The 22,380-nt window shown below is 47.7% G+C and overlaps 1 protein-coding gene across 1 annotated transcript in view; it reads left to right on the top strand.

Annotated features, from left to right (window-relative positions):
- The window catches only part of CAMK1 (calcium/calmodulin dependent protein kinase I), a 483,807-nt gene that overhangs the window by 399,142 nt on the left and 62,285 nt on the right, over nucleotides 1–22,380 (top strand). The window lies entirely within an intron of this gene.

Here is a 22,380-nt window from a genome sequence, read left to right as displayed (position 1 = left end):
CGTGCATCATTTTCTTTTCAAAACATGAAAGTAATAATCAGTAGCACTTTGGAGAATTGCAAATGACTGTGTAAATGTGCAATGCAGCTCCTAAATATAGCCCCGGAACAGACTCCTGTGGGGAGCGGTGGTCAGCCATTTCAGAAGAATTCTGTACCTCTCTGCAGCAGCTATTCCAAACTAGCAATAATAAATTGAGGGCTGGGGGCCGGCCATTATTCAGCCAGTCCCACTTCCTGTCTGCAAGGAAGCCCAGGTCTGCATTGCATCACTGCATTATGCAGTAGACGGTGCAGTTGAAACTGAATGATCTGTCGGTGTCCAGAACCTTCTCCGAAGAGGTCTGGTATCTACTGTGTAGTGAAATGACATTATACAGGATGTAGCCTACAAGTTAGTTCGTTCTCTGGCTCTTTGCCACCGTCATAACTGACGGTCGGCTACCTGGCAGATTTGGTTATCCAGCTCTGGATCCCCGTTGGTGATGGATAATCGAGCGTTTAATGTGCGCGATTTGGGCCCAGCGCCAAAGTCGAGGATACGTGCGGGTGGATGGCGCCCCCCCCCACTTTTTTCAGAAGGCGTTCGCAGTTAAATTTGCGCGTCCTGGGGATTCAAACTGTGGTGGCTTGGTTCAAACTGTGGTGGCTTGGTTCACAGTTCGGGCACTTTACCACTACACCATAGAAGCTGGTGATAAATATCGAACAACTAAAAGATTAAATATCACAACTCGGGAATGCTCTCTGCAGGTAAAAAATTGGCATTGTTTCTTGGTTTAAAATGTGCACACTTTTTAAACATTTTCAACTTCTATTAGAATAAAATATCCTCTCGTTTTTTTGTGTGTTTTTATGCAATTTGTATGGTTATGCAAAGCCAATTGAATGAAATGTGCATATTTCACTTTGATATGCTAATTTCTGGTGACGTCACATCCCATAGAGTATGATGAGTAAACCACTTTTTTGGGGTGGGACTTGGCCTCATTGTAGTTGAACTATTTTGAGAAACGTCAAGCTGAGACGGCATCACGTCAAACAACACTGAACGCACACCCTGGTGGTATTTCCTGAACTCGTCGATGCCACTATCATCCCTACCCCGCTCGCCGAATGCCTGCATTTTCTGAGGCCCTTTTCCCTTTGAGTGCAGCGTTCGCAAAGGAGCGCCTGGGGACCAATTCTGTTGGTGACGGTGTGCGGTACAATTACCTTTTAACATTACCATGAGTCCACCGCCTCACCCAACCGGTCATTAACGTTTCTGGGAAAATCGCTGATTGGCCAGCTGGATAAATGACACCCAAGCTGCCTGATAATTCAGTGCTGCATCATTGCTGTGACCCCCGCATGCCAACATCCTCCAGTAAGAGCCCAGGTGTTGCCTCCACAGAGACACCTGGGCAGCTTTTGGCATCAGTCTCTTCCCACACCAGAAGCTGCTGAAACTCTGGCATACAACAGCGGTCCTTGGTACAAATCTACGAAGTTTAGAGACTTCCCCATGGTCCACTGAAACGTCCGATAAGAATCATTTTGAATATGCCTGTTAATATTGTACTCTGCTGAAAATATTTAAGTACAGATGTGCGACGTTTATAATTTCCTTGCAACATTATAGGAAACGCTCCTCCTTTCTTGGGTTAGTGTCTAGTTGTAGTTGTAAATTGTAATTGGTTATTTATAACGCGCTTAACACCCATAGGTTTCTAAGCAATTCCCCCGGGGATCGAACATGTATTGCACCACGTCGGCTTGCTTCCAAAGCCAGCGCATTGCCCCTGAGCTATCCTCCCAGGACAAATGTAAAAAAGGTTAGTAATGTATTAAAATTGCCCCCCCCCTCAATAAATGTTTGTTAATGGGGAATGAGAAAAATTTCCTAAATCATACCCTATAACACTACCTGTCAACATCCCACCCACTCTACCCCTGGTCGCTGGTGGGATCCCCCAGTTGGTAATTCCATTGTCCACCTCAGAATAGGGGATTATGCTATACCCTGTGAAATCTACTATAGAATTGACAGTGAAGCCAAAAGTGGGTAGGGGTTTCTAAATTCTAGCATCTCCATGCCAAAAGGTTAAGCGAGCTCAGAGGCCAGTATGCTGTGCCTGGCCCACCCCTTGTCTAGCACGGGGGAATCCCAAACCTAAATTAGGTTCTTGCCTAATCTGAAACAATCACTTATAAATCGGCAAGCCTCAATTACCCCTCACTCTTTCTCAATAGCATGGATCTGCAACCGTTGGCTCGCCAGATGTTTTGGACTACAACTACCAGCAGCCTGTCCAGCCTAGTGAGTGGTGAGGGATCATGGGATCATGGGACTCCTGGTCCAGAACATTTGGAGCACTGCGTGTTGCAGACCCCTGCTCTATAAAACAAGTTGCCACCCTCTGCTCAGACAAAAAATTGATTTAATTTCATTAAAAACGCAAGGTTACAAATCACTGCACATACCCCAATGTGAGCTTGGTAAGTGTGGTGACGACTCAATGAAACAAGTATTGATAAATGAGGAGTAGTTGTAAAGGTACATGTTAAACTAATCATCACCCCAACATCCTATTCCTGCGTTGCCGTCTTCTGTGAGCCTCAGCCCCATCTTGCTTTACACCCAGGGGTTTTCTGTGCTAAATCCATGACTTTGAAATGAAACATTTTGCATCATAGATGGCCTCCTAGGTAAATGACATTTTCTCTATTTAACTGCCCAAGATGGTTCTATTTTTGAAGGAATGAGGGTCAAGACACGACGCTGAGAGGCTGAATTACAAAGTCGTTACTATGAGTGGCTCTGACTAACATTCCACGTAAACCCTGACATGACTATTCTATTTCCAAACACGTTACTAGAAGCACCTCGGACATACTCCTGACTTACTCCTGGCTTTCTATGTGCAAGTCAGGAGTATGTCGGGATTACTTGTAGAATAACTCACTAGTGATTCGAAAAGCCCTCTCCAGGTTTAAGTCAATGGTAAGTTGAACTAACTTCTTTGTGAATCGGTCCCAAAATGGCCAAGATCACAATGTGTAGTGATTCAAGACACCAGGGCCCAAATTACATTCACTTTGCAATGGTGGACAAATGCATTTGGCAGCACTTTTGATGCTGGTGTTCACCAGGGCCCAAAAGTGACACAGCCCTTGATCTGGCGACGCAGAGGATGGAGTTTGCTGGATGCAAGGTAAACCCAGCCTTTATTCCCAATTCACAAAAAGCTGGGGCGGGGGGGAACAAAATTAACAGACCCGCTCTAACTCAAGTTTACCGTGTTTTCCATAGATTACAACCATTTATAAAGTGCCGATTTGTCACTGTTGATGTCATGACGACAAACAATTTGCAGAAACCTATCTCTAACATTCACTGTTTCACACTATTTAGACTATATATATTTCATATAGGTGTATTAGTCATGATTGGAGGCCCCTATCTAATAGCTCCACCTTGGGGGACCACACAATTCAGATAACACATGCGCTACATCACCATTAGTAGGCTTCATTCGTTGGCATTAAACTGGGGTAAGTATGAGCTCTCAATGGGTGGCACATAGTGAGGCCAGGCTTAGGCATTGATAAGCTGTGATGAATATGGAGTTTCATTAGTGTGTCCCTGTTATTTCCAATTAAACAGCACCTCTCATTATCCCAGCACCATGTCTGCAAAGATCCAAGGCTGTCTTTGCAAATGTATCTGTGAGGCACCCCCTTGCAGGTGCATTATCTAATTCTTGGCCCCTTGTAACTAACCGCTGCTTTAAACCACGTGCTACTGGACCGTGTTTCGATTTCCAAACCTTTGCATGTATTCGGCTTTTAGCTATCTCTATACGTGTGCGGCTCGCCTAGCTGACTACTTGAGGCATCCATCCTTGCGTCAATATGATGTTTATTTTACTTGCTGGTGTGTGCACCTCGACATAAATAAGCTTTCTACCTTGCACTGCAGATAAGTAATGTTAATGATCGAACGCGCCTGCCTGCATTTTCTGTCTTTGCCGTCTCTGTGAAAACCTCCCTGCAACCTTGACATTCCTTTCTAATGAGCGGTTGTGTGGCTCTTGCAGGCTACTAAGATCTTTTTGTCCCATGGCCCATTTAAGGCCTAGCTCGATTTATAAAGCCTGTCTTGCTGTACATTTGCAATGTTTTAAAGATGGCAATGGTCCTATCACGTGCACTCTTCATGCCTGCATTTCACTGTTGTATTTTACTGGGACCTAATGCATTTTCTGTCATACGTTGATTTCCCTGTAAATGTATGTTGCATATCTCCCTGCATGCAATTTAATCTTCTCATAGCAGTGTAGTGAGGCCCTCTCTTTAGTATACTGGAACTTGGCTCCTCCCTATCCTGGTGTCAACACTATGCTGTATTTTAATCTAGTTTTAGTTCCTACACTAATGTAATTTCAGCAAACTATTTCTTTATGGCAGTTTACATGTGCTGCCTAATTTTAGTGTAAGTCATGGATTCTGCATTAGCGCATGTTATCTTCACTTTTATATTTCTGGAATGGAGTAGGGCTGTCTCGGCTTGTATCATTTTTCACCTGCTCGGTATTGGTGAGTACTAGGAGCAGAAATTGGTACTTCCATGTTTTTCTGTACCCTTACATTTGTGTGTCAGTGAATGGGGCAAACATATTTTCATTCAAATCATATTACAATCATTTTAAAGTATTAGAGTAGGGGTCTGCAACTTTTGGCTCTGGAGGTGTATTGGACTACCACTCCCATTGGCCACGAAGTATATCCATGTTGTGGAACCATGGGAGTCGGAGTCCAACCTTTATGGGCAGCCACAGGTTGCATGCCCCTGCAAACAAATGAGGGTCTGAGGTTAAGCCTCACCTGAGATTTTTGGTGCATTCATTTAGGGAAGAGGTAGGGTCTATCCTATCCGGAAGCCACCCTGCACCCTGGTTGCACAGAAGGCAAGTGGGGGCCTCACTTCAGGATAAATCCTGAATTCAGGGGGGAAATCTCTTGCAGGAAAAACCCCACTGCGTGTTGATAGAAGGCTCACACGTTAGACAGGTCGACTGGAAACACAAACTCTGTATCTGTCTCAAGGCAGAGTATCAGGAGACAAGGAACAGAAGTAGGAAGTAACAGAGCAAGAGCCAGCAACGGGGAAGGAACTAGAGCTAGCAGCAGTCGGACAACAAGAACCAAAGGCAGGTAAGGGCCAGGACCCGGAGTAGGCAGCGTAGCGATGGAAGAACAGAGAAGTACCAAGGTAGGGAAGAGCTGTCCAAGGAGAGGAAGAATGAGAGAAACGAGCGTCCGGCAATGGGGGGGAAGAAAGTTACAACGCACAGTTTTACCGGATATACGGCTACTTGTAGTGTGGGGGCGTCGTTCCACGCTGTAGTGTTCGAATGCCATAGCCGGACCCAGATGTTTTTGGCCGCCATCTTGGGATGGTCATAGAGATACTGAGTGGGCGCCATCCTGTGAGGGGCAGAGTTTGTTTGTAACAGGACGAAAAGAGAAATCTGTGGGTGCAACCTGACGGAGGGTTTCGGAGGGAGGCTGCCCATTTCTCCAATTTTGCTTGATGAGGAATACAGTGAACAGGGTTTTCTCCAGAATTACCTGGGAAACCATCACAAAGTTTAGTTCCAAGTAAGGAAAATTGAGCCAATAGGTTTTCACATTTTCTAACTGTTTAAAAGGAAATAAAAATTGCTCTCCTTTCAAATGTGAAAAAACTGTTTTGGGGGAAATCTGTTTGCTCCATGTGTTATTATGCTAAACAGCAAAAATAGCATATAATCAGTTTGCTTGATTTTAAAGATTTATGTAACATGAACAGGAGAAAAAAGCATGTTGCTCCATTCCCTGTCATGTTAGGTGCAAACCTGGTTCATAAAAGAGCTTGTAATAAGAATTGAAAGCACACCAGTTTTCATCACCTTCAGTTTGTGTTATAATTGTTTTCCCGGTCTGGGATGTGTAATTAGCAAAAGAACAGCAGGGCTACCTGCGGATCAATGAGACACTGTTTCGCTTCTAGGTGGAACACCTATAGGTTGCCAAAAACGATTGTACACTTTCCCAGTTTCAAAAATGCAATTTTAGAAAATGTTCAGTATAGGATTTTGAATTTTAACTTCCTTCCTTCAATTCAAATTCAAATCTTGGAATTGTCATTAAAATGAACATGGATTTGTTGGTAAAATTAGAATTTGGAATTGAATGAAGTAAAAATTCAAAACCTTATAATGAAAATTTGGGAAAGTGTACAATTGGTTTTTGGCAAACTATAGTGTTCCACCTGGGAGCGGAACAGTGTCCCGTTGATCAGCAGGTCACCCTGCTGTTCTTTTGCTCATTAAGGGGTTTGCTCTATTTTCTATAGCAGGTGTTTTCCTCCTACCCTACCTGTCTAATGAACAAGTTACCAACACAGATTCGACTGGACAGGATGCACCTGTAGACATTACACTTTAAAGAGCATCTCACCAATTGCTCAGTGCTCCAGTCAAATGTGAGGGGTCGGAAATGTGAGACAGACACAAAAGTTAAGCTTTCTGAAAGTTTACCATTTATTCAAAGTAAAAAGGTTTCTGATAAATGCCTCACTTTTCCTAACCTAATGGAGAGATCCCTGACTAAAGAACTAATTTAAACAAACTAAAGAAAACTGACCTGATGTCCAAAATCCTTCTGGCCCTCACACTTATACATACAATCAAATTAAACAAGGAAAATATGGCTGACTTCTAATTCAACAAAAAGACAGTTTTGCAAATCAAACGTAAATGTGTCTTGGAAGCCCTCATTGTGACCAGGGTTGTATGGATCAATTCAGGAATACTCAACGCGTAATTCTGTTGAACAAAATTCTGTTCAGAGAAAAGTATTTTCCATCGCAGTCTTCCTTGAAGAAATAACAAACTTCCTTTTCACCACAACTGAATAATAACTCAAACACAATGGGCCTCATTATGACCCTGGCGGTACGAGGTAAACGGCACCGTAAAAGGTGCTGGCGCTGTTAACCCGTACCACTTCATTACGAGGTCCCCTCGCGGGACCCAGGAAGCAACGCCTGGTCAAACCAGGCGTGCTCACCGGGTCCCGCGAGGGGAAGAGGGAGCAAACAATGGGCCAACTCATAATGGCCCGTTGTTTGCTCCCTCTCCCATTCCCTTTCAGCCCTATGGGGGCTGAAATGGGAATGGGGAAGGACCGGGTTTGGGTCCTTGGAGGGAGGAATTACCGGGCCTTCCGAACTCGGAATGGCCCGGTAATTCCTCATTCTGAGGGCCCAGACCCGGAGGCGATTTTTGGCAGCCATGCCGCCAATAGCGGCATGGCTCCCGCCGAGGTCGTAATGAGGCCCAATGTCTTCCACAATATCTCTTTTCAAGGATCTTTGAATTCTCTGTACCACACAAGTTCCAAAATCTAATTGCAATTGTTCTTTTGTCAAAGAAAACCTCTTCTTGTTAAAATAACATTCTTGTGTCAGGATAGCAAACAACAACTTATTTGGTTGATATGATTTGTCAACATTGAATAAAGCATACAAGTTCTTTTTCATTCAACAAAGATTATTTCCACATCTTTTTCTGCCACAAGGTTATCAAATCACCAACTTCTTTCCTGGTCCACTTGCATGCCAGGACTAACTACTATAGGCCTTTTCCTGGTATACTCACCTGTCAGGAAAAAATCTCCTACCACTAACTTCCAACTTGTTGGTTTTGTTCCAGTATTCTCTACATGCAGTGGAGAATACTCCTTGGTGACAAGTGCACCAAGGACGGCTTGAGCTTTCTCTGCTATGTATTCCGGATTTCCACCTGTTGGGTTGACTTCTGCTGGAGGGCTCCTCTCCTTGGTGACACCTGCACCGAGGACAGCTTGAGCTTTCTCTGCTATGCAGTCGTCTGACATGGCTTCACAATTTCTTGACTGCTGGCAATGAGATATTGGCTTTTCCAGAACTATATCTCCTAGAAGGGAACTTATGCTTTGTTTGAGTTATTAAGAGTCTCTCATAACCTCTTGGCTGTTGGTGATGCTGGATGTGAATCTTTCCCAGGGTCTGTCTTGGTTTGCTAGACCTGTAGTTTCCTGGTGAAAGGCAATGATGGCTAGAAGCTACCCCCCCCACTGGTACTTTACTCAGTCTCTTGGCAGCCTCTTGGCTGTAGGCAATACTGGTTACAGTCTTTACTTTCATGCTGTTTGCACAAAGTCTTATAATAGCCGTTTAGCTGTAGGCAAAACGGATTATAAACTTTCTCTTCTTGGTGTTCGCAGAAAGTCTTAGAACAGCATTTTGGCTGTTGGCAATACTGGTTCCAACTTTTCATCTCTGGGGTTTTGCCCAAAGTCTTTGTTGCCAAGTCTTCGTTTGCCTTCATTAATTGATATTCATTAATTATATTCTGCTTGAATGCGTTAAATGTGCTGTATTAAAAAACCCTACGATTTGACAACGTTCTTTCATGGAGAGCTCCAGTGTTCGTACTCACACTCTGAAAACTCACTGGCTCTTCTCAGCGGCTCCCTTCTGTTGTCCGGTCTCACGGCGGTGCTTCAGATGTCACTGTCTTTTCTCCCATCCCATTTCCCCTACCCATACCAGCCCCTTTGCTACCTCATGCCATAGAAGTGTGCCATATGTACAGCCCTCCGTTGCTTCCCAACTAGGATCAAAATGTGAAAATGCTATGCAAGTGTATGCATTCCAGATCCAGAACTAGCGTAGGCCCCCTGGTCCCAAATATATACCTTAGGGAGTGAGTGCAGCCTAGTGCCTAGGGTTCCACAGATGTTGATAGCTGAATTTGCAGGAAATCGGCTATCCATTCCTGGGCTTCTTTGACTGGGAAGAATGTTGTCCGACGTGTGAGTCCTTCATGGCACACTACAACATCTCAACCAATCGGGAGGGGTGGTATGTACCACATCCTTTAATTGGCTGAAATTCAGCCAATCAGTGTATAGGGGCATTCCAGCTTCTTGACTGGACAAAATGTTGCCGTGCTCTGTGCAGGGTTTGCATGCAGAAAGTTGGGCTATCGTGCACCGGGGAGGTTTTCTTGCACTGGCTGTGTGTCGGCATGGGCAGATTTTGCCGAGGGATGGACGGGATTGGCCAGCATAGCACAGTGGAATGAGAAGTCTATATCCTGCACTGTAAGGCTGCTAATCCCTACTGCTAGTTCTGGTGCTCAAACTCAGTAGCGCTGATACTTAACTTGATTTTATTGTTTGAAGCGCAGACCTAGCCCGAGAGCAGTAGAGTGCTGCAGAGGGTGTGGGTAGCCAGCGTTTGGGCTGCCATCTTTTAAGTCGCTCAGTACAGGTGTTGAAAAAGCCATGTTTTGAGAGAGATGCGCAATTAAAGAATTGTGCGAGGAATTCCGATTCGATACCCGGATGAGTTCCAGAGGGTGGGTGTGTGACAAGAGAAGGATAGTTTGCGGGTCCTCTCTTTGCTGACGAGTTGTGATTCAAGCCGGTCGGTCATTTTTCCGTGCAAGCTTTTTGTGCCGCCAGATGTGTGGAGCTTAGTCGTAAGGTACACTGATGTGCTACTTATGACGGCTTTGGAGCTGGTGCATGCAGTCTCGAGCAGGGCGTTTATCTCTGCAGATAAGGGGAACAGACCCTTCTGGTCTTGCCGGAGCTTACCGAGGGATGGGCACAGCGATCAAGGCTTTATCGGTCCATCGTCCTTCCCTTGTCTCTTGCCGGAGCTTACCGAGGGATGGGCACAGCGAGCAAGGCTTTTATCGGTCCATCGTCCTTCCCTTGTCTCTTTCACATGTGTTCATTAGTCTGTCTCCCGAAAGTACAGGCCTGCGCCTTCTCCCATCTTCTTCCCTTTGCTCCTGAGATGTGACACTTTCTCTCTGCACGGTCCCCCTTCTCCAAGGGGCTGTCACTAGCGGTTATTGTGCTGCGTCCTGTGCCTCTGTGACGTGGAACATCTTTCAGAGAGGAGATGCTTTGTAATCTTATAATGCTGTTACCTTTTAATCTTTTTCCATGTGCGTTGTGAAGGTGTCAGTCCAGCACAGTTCCCACCCCCCCTCTTTTGTCCCACTTCTTTCATATTAATTGATCTTTTGTAACGGCCTTGTTAGTGTTCCTTGTCTATGTATGTCCACCCATGTATTCTCCCCAGTGACTGTTCCCTCTACCCCCCTTCACAACCTGGTCAGAATGTCACTCACTCATCACTAGGTAAAAAGCTCACGCTTAACATAGACAAAATAAAATCTGCTTAATACCAGAGACCAGTCTCCAGGCGCAGGACCGGGATTCAAACCTGTGCTGCTCTACGTTTGTCTTGCTTCCAAGACTGACACGTTGCCTCTGAGCTATTCTCCTGGCCCATCCAGGTAGTATGCCTGTCACCAGTATTTGGTCTAATGTAAAGGCCCTTGCACTGGGACTGCCCAGCCAGCCATACCTTCCTACGTACAGAGCTTGCTACCCTCCATAATTGTAACCGGTCATTGTTGTCCCTTTGTTTTGGCCCATGTTTCGGTCGTTGTTACTTTTCCTTCTGCAGGGCACCCAGCACTGGGACTGTCCGGCCTGCCATTTGTTCCCATGCACAGAGCTTCCTGAATTAATCACGGAGCATTTGCACGCCCGCAGTGTCTGCGGTATCCTCTGTTCTGGTGTCGGCATCTTTAAAACCAGTATTGACAAACCCAACCGTTTTGGCTTTTGTGTGGGCATAGGAAAGGCATTTGGCAGGTATTGCCATATGGCACTTAGTACCTGGACACGACATGGCACCTGCTGGCAAATGGCGTTGGTACCTAGTAATGTTATTGCAGTACCTGGCAAGTGGCTATTTAGCACATATGCACAAGCAAAAACGGATGGCTGTGTCAATGCAAGGAGCACATTTAAATCAGGTGGCATGTGCCACACTTGTTTAAGGTATTTGTATTACACAAGTGACACATTTACAGAAGTAAATGGGCAATTCACTCCTAGCAGATCTCTTGGAAATAACACTGACAGGTCAGAGTTTGATGTTACTGCTTGATAATGCTTGCTCAAAAAGATCCCAAGAGGGTGTGTTTTGGGTGGGGGTGGCAGGTAGTGTGTGGCAATGGGCTTAGGGATTAGCATGGCCGTTGTAATTTCAATGCCCTCTATCTGTACTGCTAGACAATAGTTTGTTACACCCAATAGCTATAATTAAAAGGGACCCCACGTTTGAGGAATGCACCTTTTTGTCTGCACATTTCTGAGGTTCTTGCTGAGTTGTTGCTGCAATGCTGGTACTGCCGCCTATGAGCGGGAATACATAAACGACCCCGGGGTCGGACCGCTTTCCAGATAAATGTCCACCAAACCGACTGGCACAAAATATCGCCATTGCAGGGTTCAGTCGGTGCAAACGTGCATGGATTGGTGCAGAATTTCCTGACACTGGTACAGAATGGCCCAGCACTGGTGCACATTATGCAGCCTGGGCCTGTGCGTGTAGTGAATCGGGGTCTTCGCCCCTTTCCCATTCTTTTTAGAAAGTCCTTTTCTGGGTGCAGGTATTGCATAAGCGGAGCCTTGCACCGCACGTGGAGTCTTTCGGCCAAAGCATCCGTCCTTGGCTGGGAACTATGATAGTTTATTTTGGGAAGTTGGCCTGAAGCCTCTGGGTGGCGGATAAGGATGGGACAGTGTCCGGGAGCGGTCCCGTGCTCAGTGGCGCACGCGAGAGAGCTTTCAAACCTGAGTGTCGCGTGACGTGGAGCGATTCGGCTGCTGCGGGGCTCGAGCCACGAGGGCAGGGGGTGCATGGACGCTTCGCTGTGGTCTGAACCTCCTGGGACCTGGGACATCTCTCGGAGGGAAGGCCCGGATGTGGAGACTTTCTCAGGAGTTTAAAAGGAAAGTTTACCTGTTCTTCTCAGCCGCTCTAGGAGTGCGTCCTCTCTGACCAGAACCACACACTCAGCCCACGGATATCAGCCATGGGCATAACTGAAACGTGGATTATCCCACCCCCCCCCCCTTGGTGCTCTCACTCGTCACCCCCATCACCATTCTCCTTCTCTGTTGTCCACAGCTCTCCACGCCTACACCCCCTCGACTTCCTTCTTCTCTATCATGCCCTTACCCCACTCAGCTACTCTATCGTACCCTTACCCCAATTGGCTCCTTCTTCTCTATTGTACCCTTACCCCACTCGGCTCCTCCTTCTCTGGTACCCTTACCCCACTCAGCTCCTCCTTCTCTGGTACCCTTACCCCACTCAGCTCCTCCTTCTCTGGTACCCTTACCCCACTCAGCTCCTCCTTCTCTGGTACCCTTACCCCACTCAGCGCCTTCTCTGGTACCCTTACCCCACTCAGCTCCTTCTCTGGTACCCTTACCCCACTCAGCTCCTCCTTCTCTGGTACCCTTACCCCACTCAGCTCCTCCTTCTCTGGTACCCTTACCCCACTCAGCTCCTCCTTCTCTGGTACCCTTACCCCACTCAGCTCCTTCTCTGGTACCCTTACCCCACTCAGCTCCTTCTCTATGGTTCCCTTACCCCACTCGGTTCCTCCTTCTCGATCATGCCCTTACCCACTCAGCTCCTCCTTCTCTATCGTACCCTTACCATAATTGGCTCCTTCTTCTCTATTGTAGCCTTGCCCCTCTCGGCTCCTTTTTCTCTATCGTACCCTTACCCCCACTCGGCTCCTTCTCTATCAAACCCTTACCCCACTTGACTTCCTTCTTCTCTATCGTACCCTTACCCCCACTCGGCTCCTTCTCTATCATACCCTTACCCCCAAAAGGCTTAATTTCATGGTCTCTGGTCACATGGAAGCATGAAGTTGTTCGAACGAGATGAACAATTGATATGCTAATTGGAGGAAAGCTAAAGTTAAGGCAACCTCACTAGCATGCGGATGGCCAGACTGCAGGCTGCGAACGTAGGTGGAAAAGTACTGAAGATGGACAGATTGCCAACCAATTATAGACGACCTGCATATTCAGGGGTCCTATAGTGTGTAAACCAATGGCACATTGTGCATTTAGTGACATTCATAGTGGTCACGTTTAGAGAAGGGCTTAGTTGCCTACCTGATAAGTAACCAATCCCATAGTTATTTTTTTAGAATAGTATGGAGCCAATCGCTCCTTTTTGTAGTTTGCCACGTAGGGTGACATTGGTAACACGTAGGTTAGACATCAGTGATGACACATTTTTATTATAAAAGTACAGTTTTTTTCTTAAATGCTTTGAGTTGGAAGATCGAGTGTTTGCGTTTATGTTCGTTATGCTCCCTGTTTTAGATCATTGACATTAAAACAGCCTTTGCGCAGTTCCAGGGGTGAGAGCAGCTCGCCGGGCAGCCCAGTTTCAGGATTGAAATCCTGCCGGTTCCATCTGGGCCTGAAGTGAGATCATCTTATTGCAATTGTGTTTTACTTTGTTCGCGCTCCGAGCGCGTGGTTTCTGTGTTTTCTCCTTCTCCCCTCCCCTTGCAGCCTCTTCCTGGTGCCCTCCTCCAGCCCGCCTCCCTGCCCGCCCACCCCCCCTTATCTACTGACCCTCCTGGGCAGCCCCACTGCCTGGCAGCCCCCATGGCTAAGGGCCCCTCAGGCAAAGGGCGGCTCCTACAGCTGCGGCTCCCTCTGTCTGCAGGTGTCCGCAGGGGACGCCAGGCGCCAGTTCCACTTGCTATCTCCTTCTCCCGGCCCACCCCACCTACACCTGGTCACTTCATTCGCATGGTGTCTTCACCTCACTGTGTTCCACAGTTGTGGTAAACTAGGGTTGTTTCTCCCCTCGCAGGATTCTCAAACTTAGGTGGCCTCTGTACCTAATTACGCATTTACTGTTCTGAATTGTGGTAAACTTGGGCTTGCCGCTCACTTCCTGCCTGCGTGCTCTCGTATCGTGTTTCCCCCCCCCCACTCCCTCCTACTCCATGGTGCTCTCTATCTTGCCTATCTTCTCTAACTGCTTCTCTATTGACTATCCTGCTCTCCTCACTAAATCTGGTAGGAAAAAGTTTAAAAAGGACATCCTGGTCTCCAACCCAGGCCTCCCTATCGCTGACACCTACACTAGTGCCTGCTCCAAGGAAACTCTCACTGACATCCTCTTTTTTGTGCCTTCGCCTGACCTATGGACCCTTCATATGGTCTCTGTGCTCTCTCCTTTCTCCTCTTCTCCCATTAATGGTGGCACCCTCTGGGATGTCCTCTTGGCCTCCTTCCACTCCTTTAAGGCCATCATTAATGTCTACGCTAATGGGACCGTCTTGGTCCAAGGCCCTCAGGCCAACCTTCACCTCTTTGATAGACGCTTCCCACACCTCATCAACTTCCTTTCCTCTCCTGGTGTCCCCCCTCCTCTGTCCTCGGCTACCTTGCCTCTACCCTCCCTCCCTGCCCCCTCTCTTGCTCCTTCCTCACCTCCTTCTTCTACACCTCCGCAGGGCGTACCTCTGATCTGTACCCCTCCCCGGAAGTCCTTCAAGGATGGCAACCTTCTCCACATTGCCACTCTTAACTCTCGCTCTGCAGTCAAACATTCCTCTGATATCTGCCGCCTTCTTGAGGAACTGGACCTTGACGTCCTCGGTCTCACCGAGACATGGTTCACGGCCAGCTCTGTCACCAGCTTTGACACACTCCTACCTGACGGTTACAAGATCCTCTCCGTGCCCAGGCCCAACTGTGCAGGGGGGGTGTAGCCCTTATCTTCCCTGAGTGGATTCCTGCCAATGTCACTCCTACGCAGACCTACTCCTCCTTTGAATGCCTTGTCTGCCGACTCTCTCTCTCTCCTAGCCATTCCCTTACCGTGGCTACTATCTATCGGCCACCTGGTCAAATCTCCTCCTTCCTCTCTGAGTGGGCTGACCTCTCCTCCTCACTCCTGTCCTCAACCACTCAACTCCTCTTTCTTGGTGACTTCAACATCCACTTGGATGCCTCCTGTCCCCCCACTGGACTCTTTCGTGACCTCTGTGACTCTCTCACTCTCTATTCTCCCTTCTGGGCCTACTCATTCTGCAGGGCACACTCTTGATGCTCTGATCTTTTCTGACCTTCCCCTCTCCGTCCCTCTCTCCACTCCTCTCTTCTGGAGTGATCACTTTCTCCCATCCTCCCACCTCACCCTCCCTACCCCACAGGCAAAGCCACCCTCATCACTGCCACCCACCTTCTCGGTCATCCGACCCATGAAGCGCGTGTCAGTTGAGGCTTTCGCTGCCACCTTCCCGTCCCCTCTTCCCCCTTCGGCTGACTGCCACCCTGACACAGCCCTCTCCATGCTCCACTCTGCTATATCTGATACTCTTGATATCCTTGCCCCCGTCATAAGAATCCACCTGAAGCCCAAAGCCAAATGTAACTCCTGGTATGACTCGGATCTCGTCACCCTAAAACGCAAGTGCAGGGTGGCAGAGAGGAAATGGCGTGCTTCATGTTCATCCTCTGACAAACTGGCCTGCCGCCTACTCCAAAGGCAATACCGTCTCTCCGTTCTCACCAAGAAGAGAACCCTTATCCAAGCCCGCATCTCTGCGGCATCTAACAACTCGGCCAAACTCTTTGAAATCTGCAAGGAGCTTGCCAACCCTGCTGCAGTCTCTACCTCTCCTGTCCCCTCCCAGGCCCTCTGCACTGCACTGGCCTCTCACTTCATCTCTAAAACTCAGGACATCCTGTCCTCACTCTCCTCCTATCGCCTCCCTCCCTCTCTTCCCGGCTCTTCCTCTGGCCCTTCTGCAGCCACCCCTCCTCCCTCCTTCTCTGCCTTTCCCCTTCTTTCTGCTGACGAGGTTTCCAGACAAGTCTGATCTACGAATGTCTCGTCTAAACAGGTTCACCCCTGTTCCTCCAACTATCAAGGACCACATTGACTCCCTGGCTCCTGCCCTGGCTGACTTTTGAAACCACTCCTTCGCCTCTGGAGTCTTCCCATCCCCCCCTTAAGCACTCCCTTGTGCACCCTCTTCTTAAGAAACCCTCTTCCGACCCCTCCTGCCCGGCTAACTATCGCCCAATCTCCATCACTCCCTTCCTGGGCAAGCTCCTGGAGAAACTGGCCATCTCCCAGCTTAACCTCCATGCTGAATCTGTTGGTAGTCTTCATGACCATCAATCTGGCGTCGGAGCTGCCAGAAGCACGGAAAATGCTCTCCTGAACATCCGTGAGGACCTGCTCTTGAACCTCAAGTCAAACACTCCGTGTGTTCTCATTCTGCTCGATATCTCTTCTGCCTTTGACACTGTCAACCATGCCATCCTGCTCAACCGTCTCCGTGATAACCTGGGTATCACTGGTCAGGCTCTGGCGTGGCTGACCTCTTTCCTTTCCAATCGACCCTCCCAGGTCCAACTGGGGTCTTTCCGCTGACATCCTTTTCTCTACATGTGGTGTCCCCCAGGGATCAATCTCTCTCCCTGGCTGTTCAATCAGTATCTGGCACTCCTTGCCCACCGCATCGCTGCTCTCTGCCCCAACTTTCAGTGCTATGCGGATGATACCCAGCTCATTTTCAGGCTAACCTCGGCCTCCTCCTCTCCTTCCCTCATCTCTGTCTGTCTGCTATCCAGGAATGGTGTGTCGCCAATGACCTGCCTTAATGCCAGTAAGACTGAGATTCTACTCATCGGCACACCCACTCCCTCCTTCCCTGCAGCTCTCTGGCCGGCCTCTCTTGGCCCTCTTCCTGCTCCTACCTGCAAGGCAAAAAACCTCGGGGTCATCTTCGACTCCACACTCTACTTCTCTCCTCATATATCTGACGTCTCTAAGAAATCACACTACCAGCTGCACCTCCTCAGAGGTATTCTTCCCTTCCTCTCCTTCCCCCAGAAGCTCACTGTCTCCCGAGCCCTGGTTCTCTCGAAGCTGGACTACTGTAACAGCCTCTATCTTAATCTGCCTGCCTCCACTCTCCGCCCTCTGCAACTCATCCAGAACAGAACTGCGAGACTTGTCCTTGGCCTCAAGCCCAGGGACCGTATCTCTCCAGGACTGAAATCTCTACACTGGCTCCCAGTGGCTGCGAGGATAAAGTTCAAAACCCTCTGCATTGTCCACAAGGCCTTCTGGGGCCTGGGGCCTAAATACCTCCAACTCTCTCTTCCTAAATATCTTCCTTCCCGAGCCCTTCGCTCATCCGTCACCAACTCCCTCAGGGTCAGCCGCTTCTCGAAGCAACGAGTTGGGGGTAGATCTCTCTCCGCAGCAGGGGCCTCCCTCTGGAACAGCCTTCCTGCCTCCCTGAAACTTGAGGAGAACCATCTCCGGTTCCGGAAGCACCTCAAAACCTTGCTTCTGCTTCCTCTCCCTCTCCCCTGCTAAATTCTTCACTGAAACTGCACTGAATCTGCAACTGGGCCACTCTCACCGACCTCGGTCCCGGGCCCAGCCACTCTCCACTTGCACTGCCTCCCTTGCAACCCCTGCACTGCGGGACTGTCTCTGTATCCCCCCAGCACTTGTCTGCACTTACCTTGCACTTGCCACCAGCTGGCCCTATTTATTTATTTTATTCTACTTACTTGTACTGCACTTCCCCCCCCCTCCCCCTTCCCCATGCACTTTTTCCCTTCCCCCTACCCCTGCACTTGCGCGATCTGATTGACACCTGGCCTAGTAGGATCGTTGTCTGTCTTCCCCTTGTTCCCCCCTCCCTGCCTCGTCGCGCCTTGAAACACTTGTGTATAGGCGCGTTACAAATGCCTTACATATCATATCATATATCCTTTTGTCAACTTCCTGAGTCCGCTCTATCATTTGTTGTGAACTGGAGACTTTCCAGCCCTTTAAGATGAGTAGCAATACCCTTGAGATGGATGGGGATGCAGATTTTAATCAGACACAAATAGTTTGGCAAAAAGATTGTATGTTTTAATGTAAGTAAGTAAAACAGGGAGTACAACGACCATCAGCAATCGCTCGATACTCAACTCATTAAGAAAAACATATTTTTTATAGACAAAATGTGTCACTACTGACGTGTAGACCTGCGTCATTACCAACGTCATCCTATGTGGCAAACTTCTAAAACCTATCAGGAAACGGGATTGGCTCTAAGTGACATACTAAGCATAAGTGTAATATCTGTACAGAGTAACAGAGAAATAATTGGATCGTCAACAGGTGGGACAGCTAAGCCCTCCCTACAAAATGGCCACTATGAACGTCACTAAATGTAAGACATCCCATTGGCTACACAACTATAGGACCCCCAACTACGCGGTCCTCTACAATTGACTGGCTACAAACCCCCGTCAATGGCTTTCCTCCTACGTGAACAGCATGCAGACTGAACAACTAGGTGCGGGTGAGCTTGTCTCGATACCGGCTTCCCACCAATTAAATGGACACTCCACCACCTCAACGTTTCAGTGACAATTAGCGTCTGAATTTGGTCTTGAGTTTGTACTGTTCTCTGGGATTTTTTAAGGCATATTGGTACTGTCTGGCTTCCGTGCATAGGTGTGATCTCCTCATGCATCCAACTTTCTTCCATCACGTGATTGGACATCATGAATTGAGCCTTCTTCGTGTATTTAACTGTATTTTCCAATAGTCTGCTGATGTCTTTGTTGATACCTGACCTTCTTGAACATGAGTTTCTATTTCACGTTTAGTTGTATCTAATGTCAGCCAATTCTAGTTCTGATAAGACCTTGGCTCTTTGGCTCATCCATCTCTTTAGCTGAAATATATTCTGTTTAATTCAATTGCTTTTGTAACTGCAACACTGAATTCGAGGCCTTCCTCGTTGTTCAAGACTGCTATATATGTCGTGGAAACTTCATTCCTTATTCAATCCATATGTATCTATGAGGTAAATATGTATATGTTGGAGCTTGCCGCAATCTATTTACTATAAGCATTTGGCTAGCCTCATGATTGCTTTTCTGCTTGCGTTACAAAGCATCTGTACACGTTTCAACTAACTAAATATCTTCATCACATTTGTGGCATAGGTTTCCTCATCTTGATCCCAAAATGTCACTTATCCTTAGTACTACCTCATTCTTCATAAATCGTCTGCCTCTCAGGTCTGATTATCTTCTATCTATGGAATCGATTCAGTCTCGTATGATGTCACCATTCATCCTGCTCATTTAGTTTCTTTGTTTCATCAGGCATCGTATTCAAATGACCATCATTTTGTCTTGGATGTAGGTATGGTTTCCTTAATGGATACTTTACTTCCCATATCCTCTTAGGTATATGCATTCCTATGGGTACTGCAGAGATTCGTTGTTCTTCTTGCTTTCTTATTGGTGTAGTATACGTCACATACTTTGGTTCATACTTCTCAAGTAAAGTAGGAGGAGTCTGGGTACTTGGCTCCTCCTCTACAGGTGTATGATTAAGTGTGCATCCCCATCCATCTCAAGGGTAACTGTTGGTCATCAAAGGGGCTGGACTATCAAGTCCAATACTCTAATCCCACTCAGCTCTGTCTTATCTATTGTACCTTTACCCCACTTGGCTCCTTCTCTATGGAACCCTTACCCCTCTGATCTCCTTCTTCTCTATGGTACCGTTACCCCACTCTGCTCCTTCCCTGATCTTGAACAGCACCAGAACTTCCCTTCCCACAGAAGACCCGATCACGCTCTTGCATGACTTTAACTTCCTCAGTATCTCGCCCACCAATTGGAACTTGACTCTCTCTCCTCTGTGGCCACTCCCTGGAGCTCCATCCCACTCATACCTAGGGCAATTCTCTCCACTTTATCTCCCGCTCTTCCTGCATCCCTGTATCTGATCTCAACAATGACTGCTCCGCTTTTTCGCTTTCCTTTATTCAGTTCAGTGCCTCCGTCCCTCAACCACTCTCCCTCACTCCCACCCATCTCGTGTATCGTGAGAGGTCTGTTTGAACCTGACCCACTGGCCCCCTATCTGGCTGTGGTCAACCCTCCTGCCCCCCATTAGCACTTTCTCGGCCCAGGCCTCGCCAATTAACTACACTTTCATCAATGGTTCAACCTAACTCTGAGCTCCTCTTTCAAAAATCACTCCCATTCCCATAGCTTCTCACCCTCCAACCCTCACCCTTGGATTACCCCTGCGAGCCCCCAGCTCAAAACCACCCTTGCAGGTTCACCTCCATGTCTCAGTCTTGCATCTCAGCACTCCTGACAGCACACACACTGGTCCTCATTGCACTCATATTTCCAGTGCACTGTTCTAAATCTAATTATTTCACCCACTTCATCTTCTCTCTGCTCTCATGCCCCGAGACTCTCCTCTACCCACTCACTAGGCTATGCCAGCCCTGCCCCCTCTCAGCTAATGATGTTGCCCTCTACCTTTCCATTAGAATCGAACTTCTGCCGCTGCGACTGGCGGCCTGGTCCCTTATGAGTCTTACAGGCTACCAGGCCTCATTGACCAGAATAAACCAGCACTCCCCCTTATCAGCACTGCCCACCCGGACCTCTCCCTGACTAGTATCTCTCCTGAGCCTGGTCTCCCCCCTTCCTCGCACTTAGTCGGTGTTCCCCACCGCTGGTGCCTCCTGGCACTTACCCCCTGGAATCCCCTTCAGCACATGCCTAGCCCCGGGGCCCTCCTGCCCCACCCCCTCTGCAGTCTGCAGCTCCGCCACCCCACCCCTCTCCTCTTTTGAGCTTCTCTTTACTGCACTTGCATGATCCGAATGTCACAAGGCCTAGTAAGACAGTTATTGAATTATTTCCCCTGTCCCCTCTTCCTTTTTTGCTTTGTGGTGCCTGGAAACACCATTTGTTGTATAGGAGCCTTATAAATATTGAATAAATAGATACTTTCAAATGCTCAAGTTATTACAGTTGAGAAAGTGAGGCCATTTTCTTATTAGACGGTCATGCGGATGTCACCTGCTTATATGCACTATAGCGAGTGTGATGTCTCTGGAGGGCTTCTGTATGCTTCTTGGCTATACGTTTATTTTATTTATTTTAACATTTGTGTAATTCCCCGACCCACAAGTATCACAGCATTTGTACAGGGTAGTAACAGAGTAAAAAACTTTACAGATCATTAAGTTAGTAAGTAGTACAGGCAAAGTAGGAGACGATTCATGGTTAAAGTGTTAGTCGTACTTATTGAATTACCAAGTTGCATAATAGATTTCGTGGTGACATGGAACATTGGAGAACAGGCCGGCGTTATCATGGATGAAGCACGTACACAGTCCGGGAAAGGGCCTGCTGTGCAGTGTCTGTGTAAAAGTGGGATTTCCCGAAAGCCAGTGATGGTAGGTTGGGGTTTTCTGATTGCAAATGGCTGTTTTATAGAAAGGTTTTATTCCACTTGGGTATTGCGTCTGCAAGTAGGACTTTTCGATGGAACCTCTGCCACCCCTTTTGTTTTCGATGAGGTGGTAGTTCTTGCTGGCAAGTTAATTTAATGTTAATGCTAATCTGACTATTTGTTGTGAGGCAGAGCAGGAAGCAGTCTTGGACTGGCCTACAGGGCAATCGGCCAATGACCGAACCAAAAATATAAAATGCTGCCGTGGGTCCGTTTCTTTTTTTGAATGACCGTGGGCCACTTTTTTGGCCCATGTGGCCCAGTTTGATAAGTTACTTTTCCATGCAACTAGTAGTCTAGACCAGTATTACTGAATGAATATTCTTCAAAAAGCTCAATTTGCATCACATTTCATCAGAAACCTCCCCCTTGGGTACAAAGTCCGTCACCAAAGGAATGAATTGCCATTTGCAACTGTAGGCCACTTTTTCATCGGTGCCCGAGACAGTTTTATGCCCCAGTCCGACCCCGACAGTGAGTCCCCATGCTGCTTTTCAGAAAGGCTTTAGCTGTGCAGGATGGGTAATACCCAGTGATCGGGAATGTGGGTAAGCTCGCCACCTGGAATTCAAGATCAGATTTCCTGGTACAGGTCCTGCAGATCCTGAGCAACTGGTCATACGTTGGCCTTGCTGACGTCTAGCCCCTATGGGGGGCGCCACTGATATGGGGTGCAGGTTTTCCGTATACTTCTGTGTACAGTGCTGCCGGGCAATCCCGTGAGCATAGCGTTTCTGTAGTCCAGCTTGGACAGATTTCCTGCTTGAATTGTGCGGAATTCGCAAGCATATTTATTTATTTAAATAATTAAACTGGTATTTATATACTGCGAGGAACAAAACTCCTTTTATAACAAAAGAACGTACAGTAGATAACAAATCGGAGTTCTCTGGAAGCCGTGAGCTTCTTAAAATTGGGTGAGTTGAGGGACATTCTGGCCAGGTTGTGGAGAGGCGTAAATGGAACAGTCGCCGGGGACTATATATATAGGTGGACATACATAGATTAAGGCCGACCAACATTAGACATTTTTAAGTGCAGGTAGGCGCTATGGCCATCTGTGCTTGGCAAGGTGACCGTGATGGA

The sequence above is a fragment of the Ambystoma mexicanum genome, chromosome 2p (genome assembly GCF_040938575.1).
Source record: "Ambystoma mexicanum isolate Mex_15411 chromosome 2p, UKY_AmexF1_1, whole genome shotgun sequence".
NCBI classification, from domain to species: domain Eukaryota; kingdom Metazoa; phylum Chordata; class Amphibia; order Caudata; family Ambystomatidae; genus Ambystoma; species Ambystoma mexicanum.
Note: the sequence above shows the minus strand (reverse complement) of the source record. Positions and strands in the feature narration are given on the sequence as shown.